This window comes from Sinohyriopsis cumingii, chromosome 5 (assembly GCF_028554795.1).
Source record: "Sinohyriopsis cumingii isolate HCF-2022 chromosome 5, ASM2855479v2, whole genome shotgun sequence".
Lineage (NCBI taxonomy): Eukaryota > Metazoa > Mollusca > Bivalvia > Unionida > Unionidae > Sinohyriopsis > Sinohyriopsis cumingii.
In genome coordinates, this window is record NC_142965.1 from 148,474,695 (window position 1) to 148,495,429 (window position 20,735).

The 20,735-nt window shown below is 36.6% G+C and overlaps 1 protein-coding gene across 1 annotated transcript in view; it reads left to right on the forward strand.

The window, feature by feature from the left end:
* The first annotated feature begins 745 nt into the window (after positions 1–745).
* The window catches only part of LOC149800433 (uncharacterized), a 94,347-nt gene continuing 74,357 nt past the window's right edge, over positions 746–20,735 (forward strand). The window contains exon 1 of the mRNA XM_089960064.1: positions 746–804. The gene's annotated coding sequence lies outside the window, so the exon portion shown is untranslated. The remainder of the gene's footprint in view (positions 805–20,735) is intronic.

Here is a 20,735-nt window from a genome sequence, read left to right on the forward strand (position 1 = left end):
ATGTATAGCTAAATGTCTCCTTTAAGTGTATCAGTTTATTCATACAATGTAATGATGTAAGCCAGTAAAAACATTTGTGAAATTATGGTCTTTATATCGTGTGTGATGAAAGTGTATTTGTTCACTGATACGAAGTATACAACTTATATAAAGTACAACATTGTATAATTAGTTGAAATCATGTTGATGTTAAATTGAGTGATATAGTTGAATATTTATCTGATGAAATCAGTCACAGTCGACTATCCATATAAAGGACACCTGTTCTTAAATGACATCTTACATACATTGTAAATTATAAAGAAACTTCTTTACTGCATAGAGACACAAATATATGATTAAATTCTCAATGACTTCACATACAACCGTATCTACGTATAAATCACATTTTTCCATTCGCAATATATGTCCTGTTTAAATTTAATGTCTTACTGATTATTAACTTTAACGGAGTTTCTTTCAATTATAACTGAACATGTTTTACTTTAACTGAACCACGTGTGGTGATCAGGGCCTTATTTTAGGGAACACAAATATAGCCTTGGTAAGAATATGTTTACATTTATTTGGTTTTATTTGACTTTTAAACTGCTATATTCAAACCACTTCTCTTTTTCTTCCCTACGACAATGTAACAGCTTGTATAATAACGGCCTTTCTATGACGGAGCTCCAAAGCATTGCACTGAGATAGCGATTGATAAGTCAATAACAGTGTTATCAGTAAACGTGTCATAAGCCTCGTTTATAGAGTCTATAGAACGCTCAAAGCTGTAGATGTTCCACTGCGGTCGGACATATACAGGTAAATTTTCTAGATTTAGTCTATCCATAAAGTCCACTTCGTGTTTATTATAAGAAATCCTTCGTCGAGTTTATTTGTAAGTTAATATTTGAATTATTCATAGAGTCTAGTGCGTACGTATTAATAGCGATCATTCAATATTTTTACATGTATTGTCTGCCACGTAGACCTTTCTTCCAAGTAAATCATGGTATATAGATTTCCCGAAGTCAGGACGCATGCTTTTAGACTATGTCAGTTATCAAAAAATTTAAATGAAGAAGGCATTTTTGAAGAAAAGTTCACAATCCTCTTTTTCTAAAAAGATCTGGGTACACCGAAACTGAATTTATTGATTTTGCACGCACTATTTTTGATGTTTAAGTGACTGAAATCGTCAATAAGGATAATTAATGGCCGTTATGCGAAACGTCTAAACTGGGGTGATAAAGCCATGATCTTTGCGTCTAATACCATAAATATGAGCCTAGAAATAAGTTGTTCACATCAGAATAATGCCATGATCAGGAAATATGGGTGGAAACTATTATGAAGAAAATTTCAATTGAAAATAATTCCAGTTTTTATAAACAAAACGGATTTTCTGCAGTACGATTGGCTGTAAACGGTCACGTGATTCTGATCTGGAATTTTCTACACTTCGATAAATTCTAGGACTCTTTTCGGTTTTTGTACTGTTTGGAACATACATAAACATAGCAAGTGAAACAATTGTTTCGTCTTTTTAATTTTTTATTCATCAAATAAATATAAATTATACCCTTTTTATGTTTTTTCCAATATTTTTTGCTTGAAATGCATAGTTTACTATACGCGTTTGCGTTCGTCTACTACATAGTCGATCCAAATGGTCGATTACGGTGATTTTTCAATGCAATTTTCTGCTGACTTTTTTGAACAATTAGATGACAACGAGTTAAAACAAATAATCGCAGACATTGAAGCAGATGGAGATGCATTTGATGATATTGCGATGAATGTTACATGCGCCGAAAATGAAACAGATCAGAGATTGATAACTTCTCACACAGAGAACCCAATGACCTCCGTCACCTTAGCTATACACAACAACAACAATAATATCATGGGAACTGGGACATTCATTTTTGAGGCCGCTGAGTGGCCACTTAAGAAGTTTCTTCGCTGAGGCCCAACCCATTTTTTTCTCACCCAGGATCACAAAATTGCCAGCTGATCAAGCGCAAGAATATCATAAGAATTCATTGAAAAAATGTTCGTGCAGCTGTAAACAGATATGGATAAGACTATGGAAAAGATATTGACATTGTCAGAGACAAAGAATTCAAAAACGCTGATTCAGTGTTAAATGTAAAATGAAATTGAATTTAAAATCAGGTATTTGAAGGCCAACCCAGCACTACCATACTTAAATGTTAAACCAGATGAGTTGTACCCTGGCGACAAGGAGAATTTCACATGGGGAATTTTAACATGGATGGGACTATAGAGCGACAAAAATTATTGGGACTGTCTAGCGACACGGGGAAATGGAACAGGGGTGACGTCACGGTACTAGACATTGGCAACAATGGTGCAAGGGGCTGACCTCAATCGGACCAAACAGTGGGAAAAACTATAATGCTATGTACCGCCCTGCTAGTTCAGCTAGTTCATAAACTGTACGAATAGAAGAATGCTTGGTGAGGTGGGACAGGCGGGACATAAACATAGGACACACACATAAATTGACGAACATCAATCTATCACAACTAAAATATAAAATTGACTTAAAAATTGAGGCAAGAGAGCAAAAGCTTTCGAGGCAAACATAAAATATAAACTCGACTAAAAAATCTTTTAGTCAAGAGAGAAATTTTGTCCAGGCATATGAGTGGCCCTGAAAAGGGCCTTTGGGTTTGTTCTTCTTTGTCTTCTAATATCTTCTTTTCCTCCACCAACTTCTTATTTTCTCTCCTACGTTCTTCTTCTATTTTCTTCTCATCTTTTCCTTCTCCTGTTCTCTTCCTCTTCTTTCTCGATTTTTTTCATTCCACTTTCTCATTCTCATTCTGTCTTCTTCGTCCTTCTTGTCCTCTTTTACTTTTTTCAGCAGCTGTCTTAATCTTTCCTTTGTCTAATTTACATTGTTTGCCGCCATCTTGGCTCTCTGAATAGTATAAACACCATACTCAAATTTCATGATGATCTCCTCCACCATACCAAGGTCGTCTATAGCCTCTTGCAATGTGTCATGACCTCAATCTGGTTCGAAGCCATCTTCTTTGATTATTCAATGTTGAATGGCGCGAAATGTTATTTTGTTTGGTTGTTTAAATTAAAGTGGTGTGCGCACCAGTGTGCACGTGCCACTGGTCAATACCTGCACCGCAGGCTGTTAATTATTGCTGGGGAAAGGAGTCAGAGCCGCATCCCCCAGGCGTTAATGCACTCAAAGAGTGCTGTTATTAAGCCGTCAAATAACGAAAAAAGTGTTCCATGCTACATGAATGATAGGCTGTCATGAGTGGGAATAGACCCAACACACACTCATGTTTCAGTCCGCTTCTACCAAATTTAGTAGATGAGTGGGAGTAGTACCAGAACGCACTCGTGTATTTCGTTGTAGAGATTTTCTCTTGGTATGATATTTATGCGCGCAATGCACGCTGTTAAATTGTTGTCCTACCAAGGCATGGGAGGACGTAGCGCAGGCAGACAGGCAGACGCCGATCCACCGTAAGCTGCTTGTTGACTCAAGGGTGTTGGCCTAAAAAAAATTCGTCTTGTACGAATTTTTAATTTTGAATACTGAATTGCCGAAAATTTCTTGAAAACTCTTGTGCTGTTTTGTATTTGTTAGTTTAAAGATGGTGGCATAGATGATAGCCATTTGTATGCTATTTAATGTCTGGTTTGTCACCTTGTGTGACTTGCCCTGATGGTTCTGTTCTTAGACCACCTTACATGAGCTAACGTTTTGGGGTCTTAAATAATCTACTTTATTATTGTAGGGACCTATTGGTCTTGTAGTATGTCAACCTGTAATTATTTGGGACCATAAGTAAACGTAAATTAGTTGGGGTTTTTTGCCGCCTTGTGCAACGGTGCCTGATGGTCATAGGGGCTTTGATCACCTTATATAAGGCTTTTTGGGGCCTTAATGTTTCTCTAATCTAGGTTTACGCAATGGCCTTGTGTGGCGGACCCTGAGGGTCCTGGGGGTTCGGACCACCTTATAACATTAAGGTTTTGGAATCGAAAAACTTCATAGTGAGGTGGCTGTCATCTTTTGGTTGAGAGGTGTTAGTATGGTAGGATGAATATAGGATGAATTAGTTTGCAGGTTAATTTAGAGAAAGTGAGAGAAGGAAAGGGGATTGAAAAAGGATTTTTTTTAAAATTTAATAACTGAGGGAATTGTTTGTTGATAATGTTGTTTTGCTAGAACATGAACTTATCTAAGGTCTCTGTATTTTGCGTTTTAGGGAGAGTTATTGTTTTGCTTTTAATGTTTAATTAAACAGAGGTAATGTTGGGGAAGACGGACATCTTTGCTGAATAATCAGGTCCCATGGTGACGCATAAAAGACATGCGTCTATAGGGTTGAGTCTTATTTATGTCCGCATTTTTAGTAGTTTCTTTATAATTGTGACTCTGTTCGGGGATGTTGATGTTAGTTGTTGTGTGGTTATGATGTTGACCTATTGAGAGGCGGGTATGTTTGCGGTATAAACAGGTCCCTATTGACATCTCAAAGACACCCGTCCCTTAGGTTGTTCCTTCTATTATGTTCTGCTTAATGCCTGACAGGGTAGGTTGGGAATGTGTTATATTGTTTCTTTCAGCCCGGTTTTGTTTAGAAAGTTTAAGATGTTTCGGTATGTTATATTTATGTTGGGGTTGTTATTGTCTAGGATTTCCGGGTCTATAAGGTAATCCAATTTCTTTTTGTGCTTTGTGGAATTTAGTTCTTGGCAACTGATATTTAGAGCAATATTTAAATATATGATGGAGGTCCTCTATGGTATGGCAGTGGTAGTAGTTATTGATTGTGGGTTTGGGTCCTGGATGCTTGCCAAAGCTGCCAGCTAATTTTGTCATGCCTGTCATAATTCGATTAATGATTGTTTGGTCCGAACTGTTTACTTTCTGTGGTTTAATGGCCTGTTAACTTAATTCAGTGTGGAATATAGCTTCCTATCTTTGAGGGTAGTATTCCAGTATTAATGCCATTTTTGGTTGATATAGGTTTTAGTGAAACGTTGGGCTACTGGGATGCTATACTTAAGTGTGGCAGGGTTTAGGTCTCCTAGTATACTTTTGGCGACTTTATAGGTTTGTTCATTACCAAGGAATCATATATGCGATGCTATCCACATAAATTCAACTATCTGACTTCTAGTGGATAATTCGTTTAACAGATGATAAGTCTTAGTAAAGAACTATTCTCTTGATTTAGTGGATGGGCTTTTATTGATGTAATTACACTAAGAGAGTCGCTGATGATTGCTAACTTTTGGATGTTGTTAACTTTAATCCAGGTTAACGATTCAATAATAGCACAGAATTATGTTTTGAATGTAGTGCAGTGATCTGATAGCCTGGTTCCTATTTGAATGTTATATTCTGGGATTACTACTGCAATTGCTGTTCTGAGTGGCTCATGTGTTTTGGATCCATCAGTGTATATTTTTACGAAACTAGTGTAGGTTAGGACTCCAGTGAGGACTTGGCGTTCGTCCAACAAGGTCGAGGGTAAGGTGTCAGTGCAGACAACCAGTGCTTGTCTTTGAATAGCATCCAGTTTTTCAGGCATGTTTGTTTTTCTGAATTGTAAACTTGGCAACCATAGTCTAGTTTCGATCTTATAAGTGCTCTAAAGACGATGACCATTGTTTCTTGGTAGGATCTCTTAGTGGTCCCTTTAAGGTTTCTTAGTAGGTTTATATATTTATTGCAATTTTGAATTAGGTGATCAATTTGATGTTTCCAGGTAAGGTGGTTATCAAAGTAAATGCTTAGGAACCGTACCACCTTGCCACCTTGTATGTAAAGTTTAGGGTAAATAAGTTGGTTAGTACGTTTTTCTTGTGAGATCTTAAACCCTATTTATTTCCCATCTCCCTATATTATCTAACTTTACTGGATTTCCGTGATTACTTGGTAGCTAGCGGGGTTTCCTGACCCCCAGATACCGCTATCATCGGCGAATTGCGAAATGTTTACCTTTTTGGAGGTGAGGTCATGATCCAGGTCGTTGATCATGATATTGAAGAGCGTAGGGCTGAGTTCTCTCCCATGTGGGTGTCCTTTTGGACATAGAACACAATTTTACTATATGTTCTCTACATTTGTTTCTCATTACTGATCTTACTACTGTGTGAAAATTAATGCAAATCATATGTTAATCTAAAATACCTTCAAAGGTGACTTGACGGTGAACCTGCTCTTTTTTGAGAAGCTGGACTGTCAACATTGCAGCATGTAAACATAACACAGATTTCACTTCCGGATCATCACCAAGGCCTTATTACTCACTGTACACTGTCGCCGAAATACACACAGACAACAATATCCTGAGCTCATATTATATAGAATAAACTGTTACCTTTAAATCTCTACTAAAAATGCATAAATAAATCTCTTCTATCACCACCAAAATGAGAGAGGAAAAACTGTTCTAAAAATAGACTAGAACTACATTCGTGGGTACTGAAACTGGAAGTATTAATTGTGACGTGATTCCATTTCTAGGGTGTGTTCTTCCGAATTAGGTTCCCTACCCTAGTAATAACTGTTCGACCTGTAAAGATGTTTTCAGTCCAGTAATTCCGAAGTGGTTTAGTTTTGCAATCAATCTTTTTTGTCCAGACAAGTTCAAATGCCTTTTCTAGGTCGAGGAAGACAGGTATAAGGTTTCTAACTGATTTCCTGTTTGAGTTGAATGCTAGCTCTATGTCCGCTTCTAGTCTTAGTAGCTGATTAGTGGTGGATCGCTTGTTATGAAAGCCACATTGCTTTTCCGATAGCATGTTGTTACTTTCAAGATGGTTTTTTAATCTGTTGGCCAATATTGTTTCCATAAGTTTACAAATGTTATTATTGAGGGAGATGGGTCGGTACGAGTTTATGTTGTTAGGGTCTTTGCCGGGTTTAGGGATCGGCACGACAATGGCTTGTTTCCAGCTATCAGGTAATTACCAGCTATTCCAAATTTTGTTAAGCAGTTTTATAGTAATTGTTGTAATGTTGTTAGAGAGGTTTTTATATATGACATATCCAATTTGATCTTTTCCGGGGGGGGGGGGGTGTTTCTTTCTTCGACCCTAATGCTAATTCTCATTCATAAATGGTGATTTCACAATTTAAATCTGATTGCTTGGTTGCTATATCTTTAAAGAGATGTTTAAGGGTAATTTCTACTTTTCCCTGGTGTTCATGAAAATATGTGGTGTGAGTTGTATTGCTACTCACGTCAGAGATGCGACTGGCGAGCATATTAGCTTTTTCTTGGTTATTGTTTGCACCTCATAATCTATGGATTAGGTTTATTGTCTTCCTAAGGATTGTTTTTATTTAATCCCAGATTTGTTTGTAGCAGCAGAGGGGGTGAACATACCATTTTGTAGAAGCGTCCAAATACCGAACTAAGCCTTCCTAAAAAAGGGGATTAATAACCTTAAAAATCAAAATAACTAAATACACCGAGGGTTCTCTCCGAGAGTTCCTCTCTAAGAGTCCCTCTTGGGGGTTAGTCCACGTTATTTCTAACTGAAAACTCTTCGCGAGCAAGTACATTACAAAAACGAACCAACTTGAGGTCGCACCTCCCCTGCTGCTGTAATTAAATCATTATGTTGTAATAAATAATGGTACAACCAGAATCTTATACTGCCCGGTTAGCCCGAGAGCGACTAGAAACAATTAAAAATGTATAACCGTGAGAGATTCTTTTAGAGAAGACTTACAAGCGCAGCAGCAAGCACAAACTGAATTCACAGAAGGTGCAGAACAATTATTTAAACCCGTCACAACAGCTACTGAAAAAGTTACAACTGTCATCAAGGAAGATCTTCTTCCAGTATCAAAACAAACCGCCGAACAAACTGAAAAAATAGCAGCGAGAACCAAGAAAACAAAAGAGATTTTACGAGATCTTCCAACTGATATAGCTGCCGCACAGCCCAAACCCCAATCACAAGTTAGTGTCGCTGACCCTGTGGGTAAAGAAGAACAAAAAAAATGGATGATGCTTTTACGGAAAAATTTACTGATGATGGTATACAGACAATAAGAAGTATTTCATTAAAAAACTAGAGACAATATTTTGGAATTTGGTGCGTTTGCTACTTCAAGTTTTCCTTACAGACATAATTATTTAAAACCTGAATATCTTAAAACTATTAGTCGTGATATATGGATTAATTTTGTGTATAAAATAAACCGGGGTATTAACCGGATAACCAAAGATAATATTTATGAAATTTTTATGGACGGAGTAATTTCAAATGAAAAATATGAACGAGAAGGAAAGGAAGAAACAAAACAAAAAAAAAAAAAAAAGAAAAGGAGAGAAAAAAGTAATGACAAAACAACAGCAGGAACCTTCTTATCAACTTCTTCCATCTCTGCAACAGATAGAACAACAACAATCTTCTTCACCGCAGCAAAAACCTTCACCCCTGCAGCGATTATACACCCGACAACTTACTACATTGAGGGAACCAATTGAGGAGTTTAAAAGAGAAAGGGAACATAGGTTGGCAGGAAAGGATGATGATGATCCTCCGAGCGCTGTAGGAAGTTGTTTCCTGACTACATCAGGAGAAAATAATTTTGCTTGTCCTGATAATATCCTCAATGACGTGTCACGGTTAGAAGTTCTCATGGGGGGAAACGTGCCGGAAATAACTCACCAGAAATAATTAATGAAGCAGCTGATATTTGTCGGCGATTATTTCAAGGTGGTATCATGAATATCGGTGTTTACCGAGAACTTATCGATTTGAACTTGTTGATGATTACAGTGACTCCAGTCACCATGATTAGATAAATGATATCTAAATAAATATGATCATGCACAATAGACATTATAGACCCGTACAGGCCAGAATAATAAACTCACGATTACCAATCTACAGAGCAACCTATGGAGATGGACTTGGTGATGTTGTTCAAGGGTTATTTAGAAGATTAGCTCCAAAGAAAGTAGCACCTGTTGAAAAACAATTATTTATGAAATCTATTAATGTCGTTCGTGGAAAAGCTCCTGGTGCAATTGTCAATGTTGCTGGTAAGGCGTTCTCGGCGATCAAAGATAGAATAGCACTATTAATGCGACGAAAATCACAACCACCAGTAAAATTACCAAGCACTACAGATATGCCTGTAGATGTCAGTAAAATAATAAATCAAGCCGCAAATAAAAAACTAGCAGCCCTGATGGATCAAGGATCTGATGAAGTACAAAGAAATATTACTGCAAATTTGATAGCAGGAAGTGGACTTCGTGTTCGTTCATAATTAATTTAAATCGAAGGTATATAATAAAATGTTTAAACGTGTATCCGACTCAGCATTTGACATTAATGCACCTGTCCTCAAAGTTGAATCAGTACGTGATTATCAATTTTATTCCTATGATGCAAGACAATCAAATCAACGGGGACGTTGATCGAATCGATTCAGAAGGATGTCGATGTTGCTACAACAATAATTGGTCTAGCAAGATATTCTGATGATTATACAAGATCAGCTAGTCCATAAATGATGTTTGCTAAGGATGTTACCAACCACGCTGATCATATTCAATATACTACGAGAGGACCAAAAATCATTCTGCCGCTGCTGCTGACGCAGATGTGGAGCCGATAATTATTAGTACTAATGCGACTTACAACTTAGGATTTTCAACACGCCGATCAATGTTGTTAGGAAATAGAAAAAGTTTTTCGTGTGCGATTCCGCTGTCTCACATCTTTTGAAGAGATGTTAGAAAAGTCATCTTTGGAGTTAAACACACAGTTGTACTCGTAAGAAAAGGTGATGATAATGGTGCGATCTGGCGAGGGGATGGCGTTGCTGATGCTGGTATAGTAAATATAACAAAACTATCACTGTGGATGCCTGTAATGATTCCATCGGTCACAGAAAAACAGAAATTATTGTCTTTTATGGATCAAGGCGGTAAATCATTGCTATCATGGTTAACAGTAACCACCAATGCTGTTCAAAGTACCGCTAAAGGCATATTTACATGGCATATAGCATCACAGCAAGGTGTTTCTGCGCCACGACATATTTTTATTGCGTTGCAAAATAATAATCGGACGGGTAGTCAAGAACGTTCACATATGCTATTTGACAATCTCGGTGTTAGCGAGGATTCGTTGAGGATAAACGAACAACAAGAACCATCCGAAGATATATCGTTAGATTATACGATAAATCATGTGGCACGCGTATATCATTGTTTGATGACATTTATGGGACGTGATCAAAACATAGACACAGGGCTGCAAATATCACAGTTAGATTTTACAAATCTGTATCCGATTTATTACGTTTCGCTAGAGCATCTTGATTTATCCAAACAATCTGTCGTTGATATACACTTCCGAGCTCGTGTTGGTGCCCCGCCAGAACTCGCGTCTGGTCCACCAGTTGTTTATGGTCCTTACAGAGTAATCGCGGTCATACTCAGTGATAAAGCCATGTTACTTGAAGGTGGTAGTGGTCGAATGAGAATCGTTGATGCACCAGTAGAAAATCTTTAATCGTGTTATTTAGAAACACAAGTATTTATCAAAAAATGTCATACATTCATGTTAACGTAACTCTGACTTCCGGTCAGGTCAAGAAACTTCAATCAAATTCAACAAAAAACTGTGGAACAAAAATAACTTTAAAACAGAGTCAGATTTCTAGTGGTGGTCCAAATAAACTATCATTAACCAAGAATCAGATTAAACACTTCAATAAAGCACTGAAATCAAAAACTGGAGTTCAACTTGTACTTTCTCCGAGCGCCATTAAAGATATGGTTAAAACAGGTGGTAATTTCCCACTTCTTGCAGCAATGCCAGCGCTGATAGCTGCTGATGCTCCAGCTGTCGTTAAAGTAGCTGCGTTAGGTGCTGTTGGAACTGCTTCTGGAATGGCATTAAAGAAAGAAACTGGGAAGGGATATAAAAAAGGAAGCGGGTCTAAGACTACCAGGAACTCCGCCCTCATGGTACCCCAAACGCCGTTAACAGACGCAGCGCGTCTCATACCGATGTCAAATTTTGATTTGCTCGACGATGCTAAACAATTAAATATAAAAAATTTCAGAGGTGTTTTATGAGAGATCAGTTACCACGTGAACCGAATAATCCAGAAACTGGAATTATTAATCTCGATAACAGCGATGGTCCAGGGATTCTCAGGGTTGCTTACGCGATACATCCACGTGTAACTGTTTATGTTGATTCGTATGGGTTAGCACGGCCAGTTGAATTTCTAAAATACATACATAGAGTACGAAGTACTTCCGCTCCCATTCCAGTTTGGTATTCAACGCTACCAACACAAACATTAACCGATCCACCAATATGTGGCCGTGAAGTAATTAATGTACTTGACGCATTATCAAAATCAACCAAACCACCTCACAAAGTCGTGCACGAGTATACCGCGGATAAATTAAACAATCCCTAAATAATAATGGTTGATATTTACGGAAGATCTCTCTCAGTTAAAGGTAAAAAACGCGACGATGTGGATTTATCAAAATATGCTACCAAAGATGAAATCGATAATCTTTTAACGTTGTCCAGGATAGACCCAGCTGAGATTGTTATTTTTCAAGACCGATACGGAAAACTAAAAACTAGGTATATCAGCTGGCATGAAATAATCCGTAGGGTTATTGGAGCTACTTCGGGTAACATCCCTGTGTTCACTGACAGAGTAAAAAATCAAAGACTCAAGTATATCGTTTACAACCATCAGAGATGAAATTGCAAAAACTGTTGCTAATCGTTTAAAAATTACTGGTGACACAATGACATGTGAACTCAGCATGAACGGAAATAAAATAGTGGTGTTAAGAGATCCAACATCCGACGAAGATGCCGCAACGAAACAATATGTTGACGTTAACTACAACACCATAGATGGTAAACTATCCACGTTGCGGGCCGAGTATGACGTACACGTAAACGAGTTTGCAAATCTTCGCAGAAATTTTAGAAAAACCGATGGAGCCACAGATAAATTCTTCGGTACTCCGCTCACCGTTGACGCAAAACTCTCTGATATCAAAACTAACATCGATACTATCAAGAAAACACTCGAAGACATCGTAAGTGGAATTCCTGAGATTGTTAACAAAATTAGTGTGATTTAAATTCCACCCGGAGTAACTCCCGGGCATATTATTATCATCTGGATTTGCAACATGGTCACAGCAAAATAAAACTCTTAGATATACCGCAACAGTCACTGGCGTGTACAGGCTGTCTGTGCATAGTGTTGCAAAATTTGAAATATTTCCAACGTATCCATGGCGTCATTCAACTGATAAGTTTTCTGGAGTTGTTTCTATCATATTAAACAGAGGAAACGAAGAAATATTTATTCTGGAAGCAGCTGATAAGAAATTAACCGCAACATCTTACTGGTGGTGTCTAGAATTTGTAGCTGAAACACTTCAATTGGTCACTGTATAAAATATGAGTACCCCAATCGAATGTCAAAAATTTAGGTATAATCAAGCACGTGAATGGCAAGCAAAATTAAAATATACCGTCGAACAATACACGGTAAAAATAAAGAAATATCGTAGACGATTAGTTATCGTTGACGTAATTGTTTATTCAGCATCCGCGATTGGTGTATCCACTGGCGTAATATTATCAGCAATGACAATGATTGCACCAGTAGCCATGACAATCTGTATTTCGGTCACAACAACAATTGCTGGTGTTTTCAATATTATTGCAAAAAAAATATGTACTTGCACGAATGAAAAATTATCCGATTACATGATAAAATTACATACGGCGACAACAGCATACTCGAAGTTATCTTCGTTGTTGTCAGCAAGTCTCGGTGATGGAATTATATCTGATTTCGAGTTTTCAGAGATGATTAAAATATACAACTACGCTGGTATTGAAGGTACGAGTATATTCAATAATGACAACGTCAGTAGAGCTACTTCAACATATCGTGACAAACACAACTCCGTTGAAAACCACGATGATCTCAGTAAGCCCGACTACGCCGTGGATATATATCAGAGTTCGATCAGAACAGTGTTAGGATGGCCTGAAATTCAACCACCGACACCACCACCGTTACCAGAACCAAACAAGTCCGACTATGTCACGGACAAGCAATCATATCACGATTTTGAACCATCATACAAGCAACATTTATTTGAGATAAAAAGCACAACTTTGGGTAGTTATTTTATCTTTTTCAACAAGGACTATATAGTTTGGACTTTTGTTAATGAGATAATTTCTGAAGGAAGAAAAGAAGAAAGAGGAGGAGGCCCAGGTATTGAACTAAGTTATATTGTTAAATATTTTAAAGAAATTAATCAAGAACATAAAACACAACTACAGCGACAACGGCAGCGTTTCCAAGAACATCTTTTTGATTTGTCACGACTACGTAGTGAAATCATCAAACACATTGAAATACTAAATCAGCTCTTATCTAACATGGAATATCTTCACCAGCGAATAATTCAGGAAATAATTAATATTAAAAAGTCAGACGATAGACAACAGTTTTTAACTGAATACAAAATAACAGAAACTACGGTGCCAAATTATAAATCTTCCGGGTATATCGTACCCGAATTAAGAAAATCAGTCAATGATGTAATCAACGAAAACTGAAATACTCACACGGTACAAAGAAACACTACCACCGGCAACTATTCTCCGGTACAACAATGATCCACAAGGGCAAGGACGACATGTATCCCCGGAAATTGTAAATATAACTTATGTGGTCGCGGTCAGTCTTGTGTGTGATGTAATCGATGGAAGCTACAGCACGGACACAACAAAATCAAATCAAGCCCAGCAAGGATTTATTCTTTATTCATTCACGCCAAAAGATCCACCTGGGTTTTTGATTGTGCAAGAACCGATCAATCCGGTTTATCTACGGTGTCATAATAGTGTATTATCACGAATACATTTTAAACTCACTGACTATCTCGGACGCTTAATTGACCTGCGTGGCGAAGAATTAGTTGTGAATCTGTATGTGAAAAGATTTCTGATCTTAAGACCTTTAATCCTAAGGACTTTTGTCATAATGATCTTTGATCACAAATATTTTATTTATTCATCACAAATATTTTATTTATTCAGAAATTGATGGGGTGGATGGTACTCAAAATCATGTAAATCGATCAGTTTTTTAATTCTAATGGGTAGTTAGGTAGTCAAAATCATGTAAATCGATCAGTTTTGCAAAAGAACTACAAATAAATATCTTATTATTCTTCTGAAATATTTTTATTTTTATTCTGAAATATTTTATTTATTTTAAAGTATTTTATTTATTCTGAAATATTTTATTATTATTCTGAAATATTTTTTATATCCTGAAATTGATGGGTAGTTAGGTATTCAAAATTATACAAATCGATGCAGATTTTATGATAAAAAATATTTGAGAATAATAACAAAATATTTCAGAATAAATAAAATGTTTCAGAATGAATAAAATGTTTCAGAATAAATAAAATATTTCAGAATAATAAAATACTTCAGAATTAAAAAAATTCAGAATAAATAAAATATTTCAGAATAAATAAAATATTATACGTGCTCGGTCGTTTCACGATCTGACATAATTTTTCTTAATTGTCTTATACGAGTATTAATTGTTTTCTTTGCCTCGTATTCACGAGATAACTCGGATTTAATTTTTTCTACTGCGGCAGAGAGAGGGACGAATCCCTTGATCTGATCATCTTTCAGTGCAGCTAGTGACTGGAACATCGCCGCCTGAATTCATTTTATAAACTTGTATTCAGACGGTAGTGTGTATCCATGATCATTTTTAAGTTCTTCTAAAATTTCATAAACAGAAATACATTTTTTTTCAGGATTCAGTTCATCAGATATATTAATACCGTCTTATTCTAATTTTTTAATAGCAGAAATAATATCATTGATATTTTCATGGTTCATTATATATATATATATATATATATATATATATATATATATATATATATATATATATATATATATATATATATATATATATATATATATATATATATATCTTAAAACAAAAAAAAAATAATCCCCATACAAACTCCTAGCCTGCCACAGCATTCTAGCAAGTTTAGAGGATATACATAAGGACAACACAACATATAATCCCCATATTAACTCCTAGCCTGCCACCGCATTCTAGCAAGTTTAGAGGATATACATAAGGACAACACAGCATATAATCCCCATATAAAATCATAGCCTGCCACTGCATTCTGGCAAGTTCAGAGGGCACATGAAATATATACAAACTTAATTAAGGACAGCACAACATATAAATTTTAATTAAGGACGATACAACATATACGGTGCCATTCTATACACTCGACATATTTTGAAACCCACCCCATAATCAGCCCGTGGGTGATACAAAAACGTGTATCCACCACGTAGTGACATGGTGGCAGGGTGGTTTTTTTCTGTTGAGTGTCAGGGGTTTTGGCGGAGCCCCCAATTAATTATAAAAAGCGCAAATATGCGTAACCACCGACAGTTGTCTGTCATGGGACTCGATCGCCAGACCTCGAGTTTCATCTTCGATGTTCTAGCAATGAGCTACAGAAGCATCTGACAGATATATGATTCAAAAGATATTATATAGTTAACCATTTACAGTTATCACCGAAAATATTTCGTATTTTTCTATTCAACTGAATTTTAATTCTCAACACGGCGTTATCTATCGAACAGATCTTCTTCACACAAAAATGAAAACTCTAGCGCTGCGATATACTTATGATACTGACGAACTTTTGATCAACTGCTTTACTGTTCCGTCAGTTGCGGCTCATTTTGCTAGAAAGAAAAATTCGTGGAAACCGACTCGGTTTGATTTTCTTGATGATATAAAATCGAGTTGTATCGAATACGCGCACTTTGGATTATGGAATACTAAATACGATCATAAAGATGTTATTTCGGTTGATATGGTTGCATGTTATCCGGGAAGTTTTTTTGGATACGGAGATTGTTCTGTATATTTTAAGAGATTCGGTGATCCGACACACGAGATGACGCGAGTATCGATAAATGGACCATTACCGGATTTTGACAACTGGATTCGCTTGTATCGAGTCATTCGAGTTTGCTAAAGGACTTCATCCAATTTGTTATGTTTGGTTTGGAAAACATTTTTCAGAAAAAACGTGGGCACCAATAGTATTGTTACGGTATATACTCGATTGTAAAATAATAATATCGTTGATTGTAAGTGAAGCAATTATATATCATACCGGAAACAAACCGAAGTTTGGTAACCACAGCAAAAACAGTATTCTGATGACGAAAACCCCGATAAAACTGATTAGAAAAATAATCACCCAAGGAAGATCGCTGATACAACGAACAGAAACACGTTTATAAGTCGAGAAATAGCTTTTTTGCCAAATGGAACTAAATTAGGTACAATTGTAAGTTATATGGACGGTGAGTCACCGCAGTTTACTCATTTAAGATCATCAATGTTAGCGTACGTTTCGATAAATCTATTGTCGATGATAAACAGGTTTCCTGAGTTAACTGTCAGAGTCGCTACGGATTCGTTTTATATCAATTAAAAATATTTAGGATTGTTAGAAAAATTAAATATAGACACTTGTGCATCTTGGGGTTCGTGGAGAATAAAAAGGAAAGTATACTCGATTATTCCGAATCCGCTGATGTTAAAGTTAAAGATATTTATTGTAAAAAACATCAAACATTGAAGCTATCGTCTGCACCATCGGTGTACGATCCAATAACTAGAAATAAAACGGTTTATCTAAACGGACTTGGAGGTTTTGGTAAAACCACTCAAGCGATCGAACTATTTCAGAACTCAGATATGATCGTTTTAACTCCTGCACATAGACTCCTTCGAGAGATGAAACAACGAGGAGTACAATCGTGTACCTATCACAGCTTCTTCCGATGGAAGGGTGACACATGGACTCCTGATCGAATGGGAGAGAAATATATTCCAAGGACTATCGCTTAGGATGAAATATGTACAGTATCATTAGAAACATTAAAAACATTTCTTGATTGGCTATTAAGAAAAAATACTGCTGTAATTATGTGCGGTGATCACGGTCAACCACCACCCGTAGTTGGACCATCTTCACATGATTGGCTGAGAAATTTTGTTGGTTATTACTTGGAGATACCTATGATCATAGAGCACTTGATGCAGAATTAAGTGAGATAAAAAAATTAATCAGACTACAACCGAATAAAACCCAGTGTGACATAATGCGTAAAATAATTTCAGAAACCTCTGTGAATGATTTTCTGCAAACGTGGAGACCAAATGATTTGATAGTTGCAAGTAGAAAGATAGTTCGTGATACACTTCAAAGGGAGTTGTTTCAGATACATGAAGAAAAGTGTCCAACGTTGCCATTGTCATTGTGTTATCGACGAGCAGATACGCGACGGCAAAATATTGACGTTGATATACCAGGACAGACCGAGAAACAAAATCTTGTGTTGAATGATATTGTCGCAGTTGATATCAGTGTTGTAGAGGATGCGCTAAAAACAAATAAATCTCCGTGGAGACTAGGATACGCGATGACAATTCACTCATCTCAGGGGTTAACTATTTCTGATACTCGAGTTTGGATCGTCTATGATCGTATCGAATGGTCAAATTTAGTTTATCTCGCAGTGTCTAGAGTCAGAAGAATTTCTCAGCTGCGAAGAATTGTCATAGACGTTACGGAAATCATTAGCGGTGTCCTCGATGAGAATGATATAATAAGAAAACAAATAGTTGGTCATAAACAAAGTGATAAAAAAAACGTGATTTTGACCTTGATGTTGAATTTATCAACACGCTGAAACAACAGCAGAATAATCATTGTGCAAGTTGTAATTGTATAACATTGTGGCAGTACTCGAGTAATAATCCAAGACAATTTACCATATATAGAAAAAATAACCGTCTTGGTCATTCACGTGAAAATACGATGTTGACCTGTCTTGAGTGTAATCGACGTCGGGGTGCTGACACCCTTGGTGCTAGTTAAGTGATCTGGGCGGTAAGTGTGTGTCTTAAGGAATTATTTGTAATTGTTCACGTACAAATCCACGCTGAGGAGCAGTTGAATCTAGTCCGTAGATTGCGGGTCTACCAGTAGATCTTACTACGCTAGATATATTGTGCGTTGTAATACTCCAAATATGATCAGTCGTTCTTTTTTTTTACCACCTTCAAGTTCACCTTGTTCATATAAATATCTTACAGTAACATTACCTAATACTGGCTGCGCTGAAAAACTGCGTCATTGTACAGGTATATTTTTTGTAATTGCATGAACGGGTTTCATGTTGGTTGTTTGAGTAATCTCGTTATTTAACGCGGTTAACACACTTGGGAATCTTGCAACCCATTTACGAGATCTCGTATCTTGAATGAATTCCCTCACGTATTGATATCCAAATAACCGCTCAGCAAGTGTTTGATTAAATCGTTCAACAATTGCCTGATCACGATGAATTGCAGTATGACCACTTCGTAATTTGACATTATGTCGCTTCATCAACGATGATACTGGACCAAGCAATTCCTTGCCAGGATCAACCTGTAATAGTTGTGGCCATCGTAGACCACCTTCCTGGTTGATAAATTCGTTCAAACGCATCGGCTACATCAGATGATGTTTTAGATGATAATGGTTCTTTATCTATATATCTACTTGCAACATCAACAATTGTTATCGCGTATTTACATGTTATTTGACGTCTGCGTGCTTTAATCGTATCATGAGGTAAAACAGAATATCAGCCTGATGAACTTCATTAGGAACACTAACATCGAAATACCCGTACTGAATTTGTTTCGGTGGTGGTAGGTAAATTTGCCATATTGCCTGTTTGGATAACCACGCTTTAGCAGTAGAATGTGTAACCGCTGCTGCATCAGAAGTTTGCTATTTGCTGCTTTATCCCTCCAGTATCCTCTTGGAGAATAATAAATCGATTCCATTTATACATTACCAGCCCCTAGCGCTAATTTACCTTTCATTGCAGATTTTACTAACCAGTTAGATAATGATTCTCTGATATAATTTTTTTATATAGAATTTAATGAATGAATCAACTTCACATCTGCAATATGTCTGTCTTGTAGGTTTTTGCTTTTATATGATTCATCATGAACGTGACATGCTTTATCAATATCATTTATAGGATATTCACCTGGTTTTGGTTGATCCTGATTATCAAGGCTGATATCGAGTCGAGTACCAGGACCGCAATAATTATATCCTGGGAGATGTTTTTCTCCTGGGTATTTAGCCCTGCGAATACCTGGGAACTTTGACATTAATTTAGCAATATCACCACCATCTTTTTAGGTAAAAAAGAAAACTTTTTTTTCTGTTACATACTGCACATTTTGCACCATATGCTATTCTCGCATTTTTTGTTGTAACCGTGGATAGATCATTAGTTGGGATTTTAGTTCTACAACGTAAACAATATAGATTCATGTATTTATATAATATGGATATAATTAATTTCTCGGTGACTCTAAAACGAGAACCTGTCAAACACCATCCTGCGTTACCGAATTCCATCAGAATGATACTAATAAGGACCTCTGGAAGTGGAAAGACACAGTTGCTGCTTAATCTTATAATGAGATGGCTAAAATGGGATACCTTGTATTTGGTAGCCCCGTCTGTAGATGACCAGAGATGTTATAATGTACTTAAAGATTTTAATGAAAACGCAAGATTGTTGGACAAAGATAACGATGTTATCGAGTTTATAACCAATATTGATGAAGCAATGTCCGTAGAAGATTTAGACGGATTTATTAATAATTTGGTTGTATATGATGATATGATGCTGCACAAATAATCAAATCCTGCTAGGATTTTTTCTTGAGTTAGACATAAAGACACGGATGTGATTTATGTTACTCAGCGATACACACAAATACCAAAAGTGATCAGAGACAACTGTAATATTTTAGTTGTGTTTAATGGAGTCGATACTCTTACGTTGCGAACTATTCATCAAACTTGGTGTGGCGGTGACATGGATATAATTAATTTAAAAACTTTTCACGAGCGCAAGCTACTCCGCATGGATTTATAACAATAAACTTACATGATCCCAGAACAAGATATCGTGTGGGTCTTGATAAAACGTTTGGATAAATTAATAGCAGCAGAGGGGGTGCGACCTCAAGTTGGTTCGTTTTTGTAATGTCCTTGCTCGCGAAGAGTTTTCAGTTAGAAATAACGTGGACTAACCCCCAAGAGGGACTCTTAGAGAGGAACTCTCGGAGAGAACCCTCAGTGTATTTAGTTATTTTGATTTTTAAAGTCATTAATCCCTTTTTTTAGAAGGCTTATTTCTGTATTTGGAGGCTTCTACAAAATGGTCTGTTCACCCCCTCTGCTGCTTTTGGAGTTTGACTTCATATTTAGTTTAGATCAGAAATATTGCCAGAATCGTTCTTTTGCTTGTTTTGTAATTTATTTAAGACATTATATTGTAGAAAATCTAAAGAGTTTCCTGTGCATTTGTACTTACTGAGGACTCTTTTATCCTCGTGCGCATTTTTACGATGATCGTTCCACCAAACACTGTTTATTTAGTTTGTGTATTGCAGATTTTAGGCATACTTAATTTGGCAGATTCTTGTATGGCGTTATTAACGTTTAAGATCAAAAGAAGGTCAT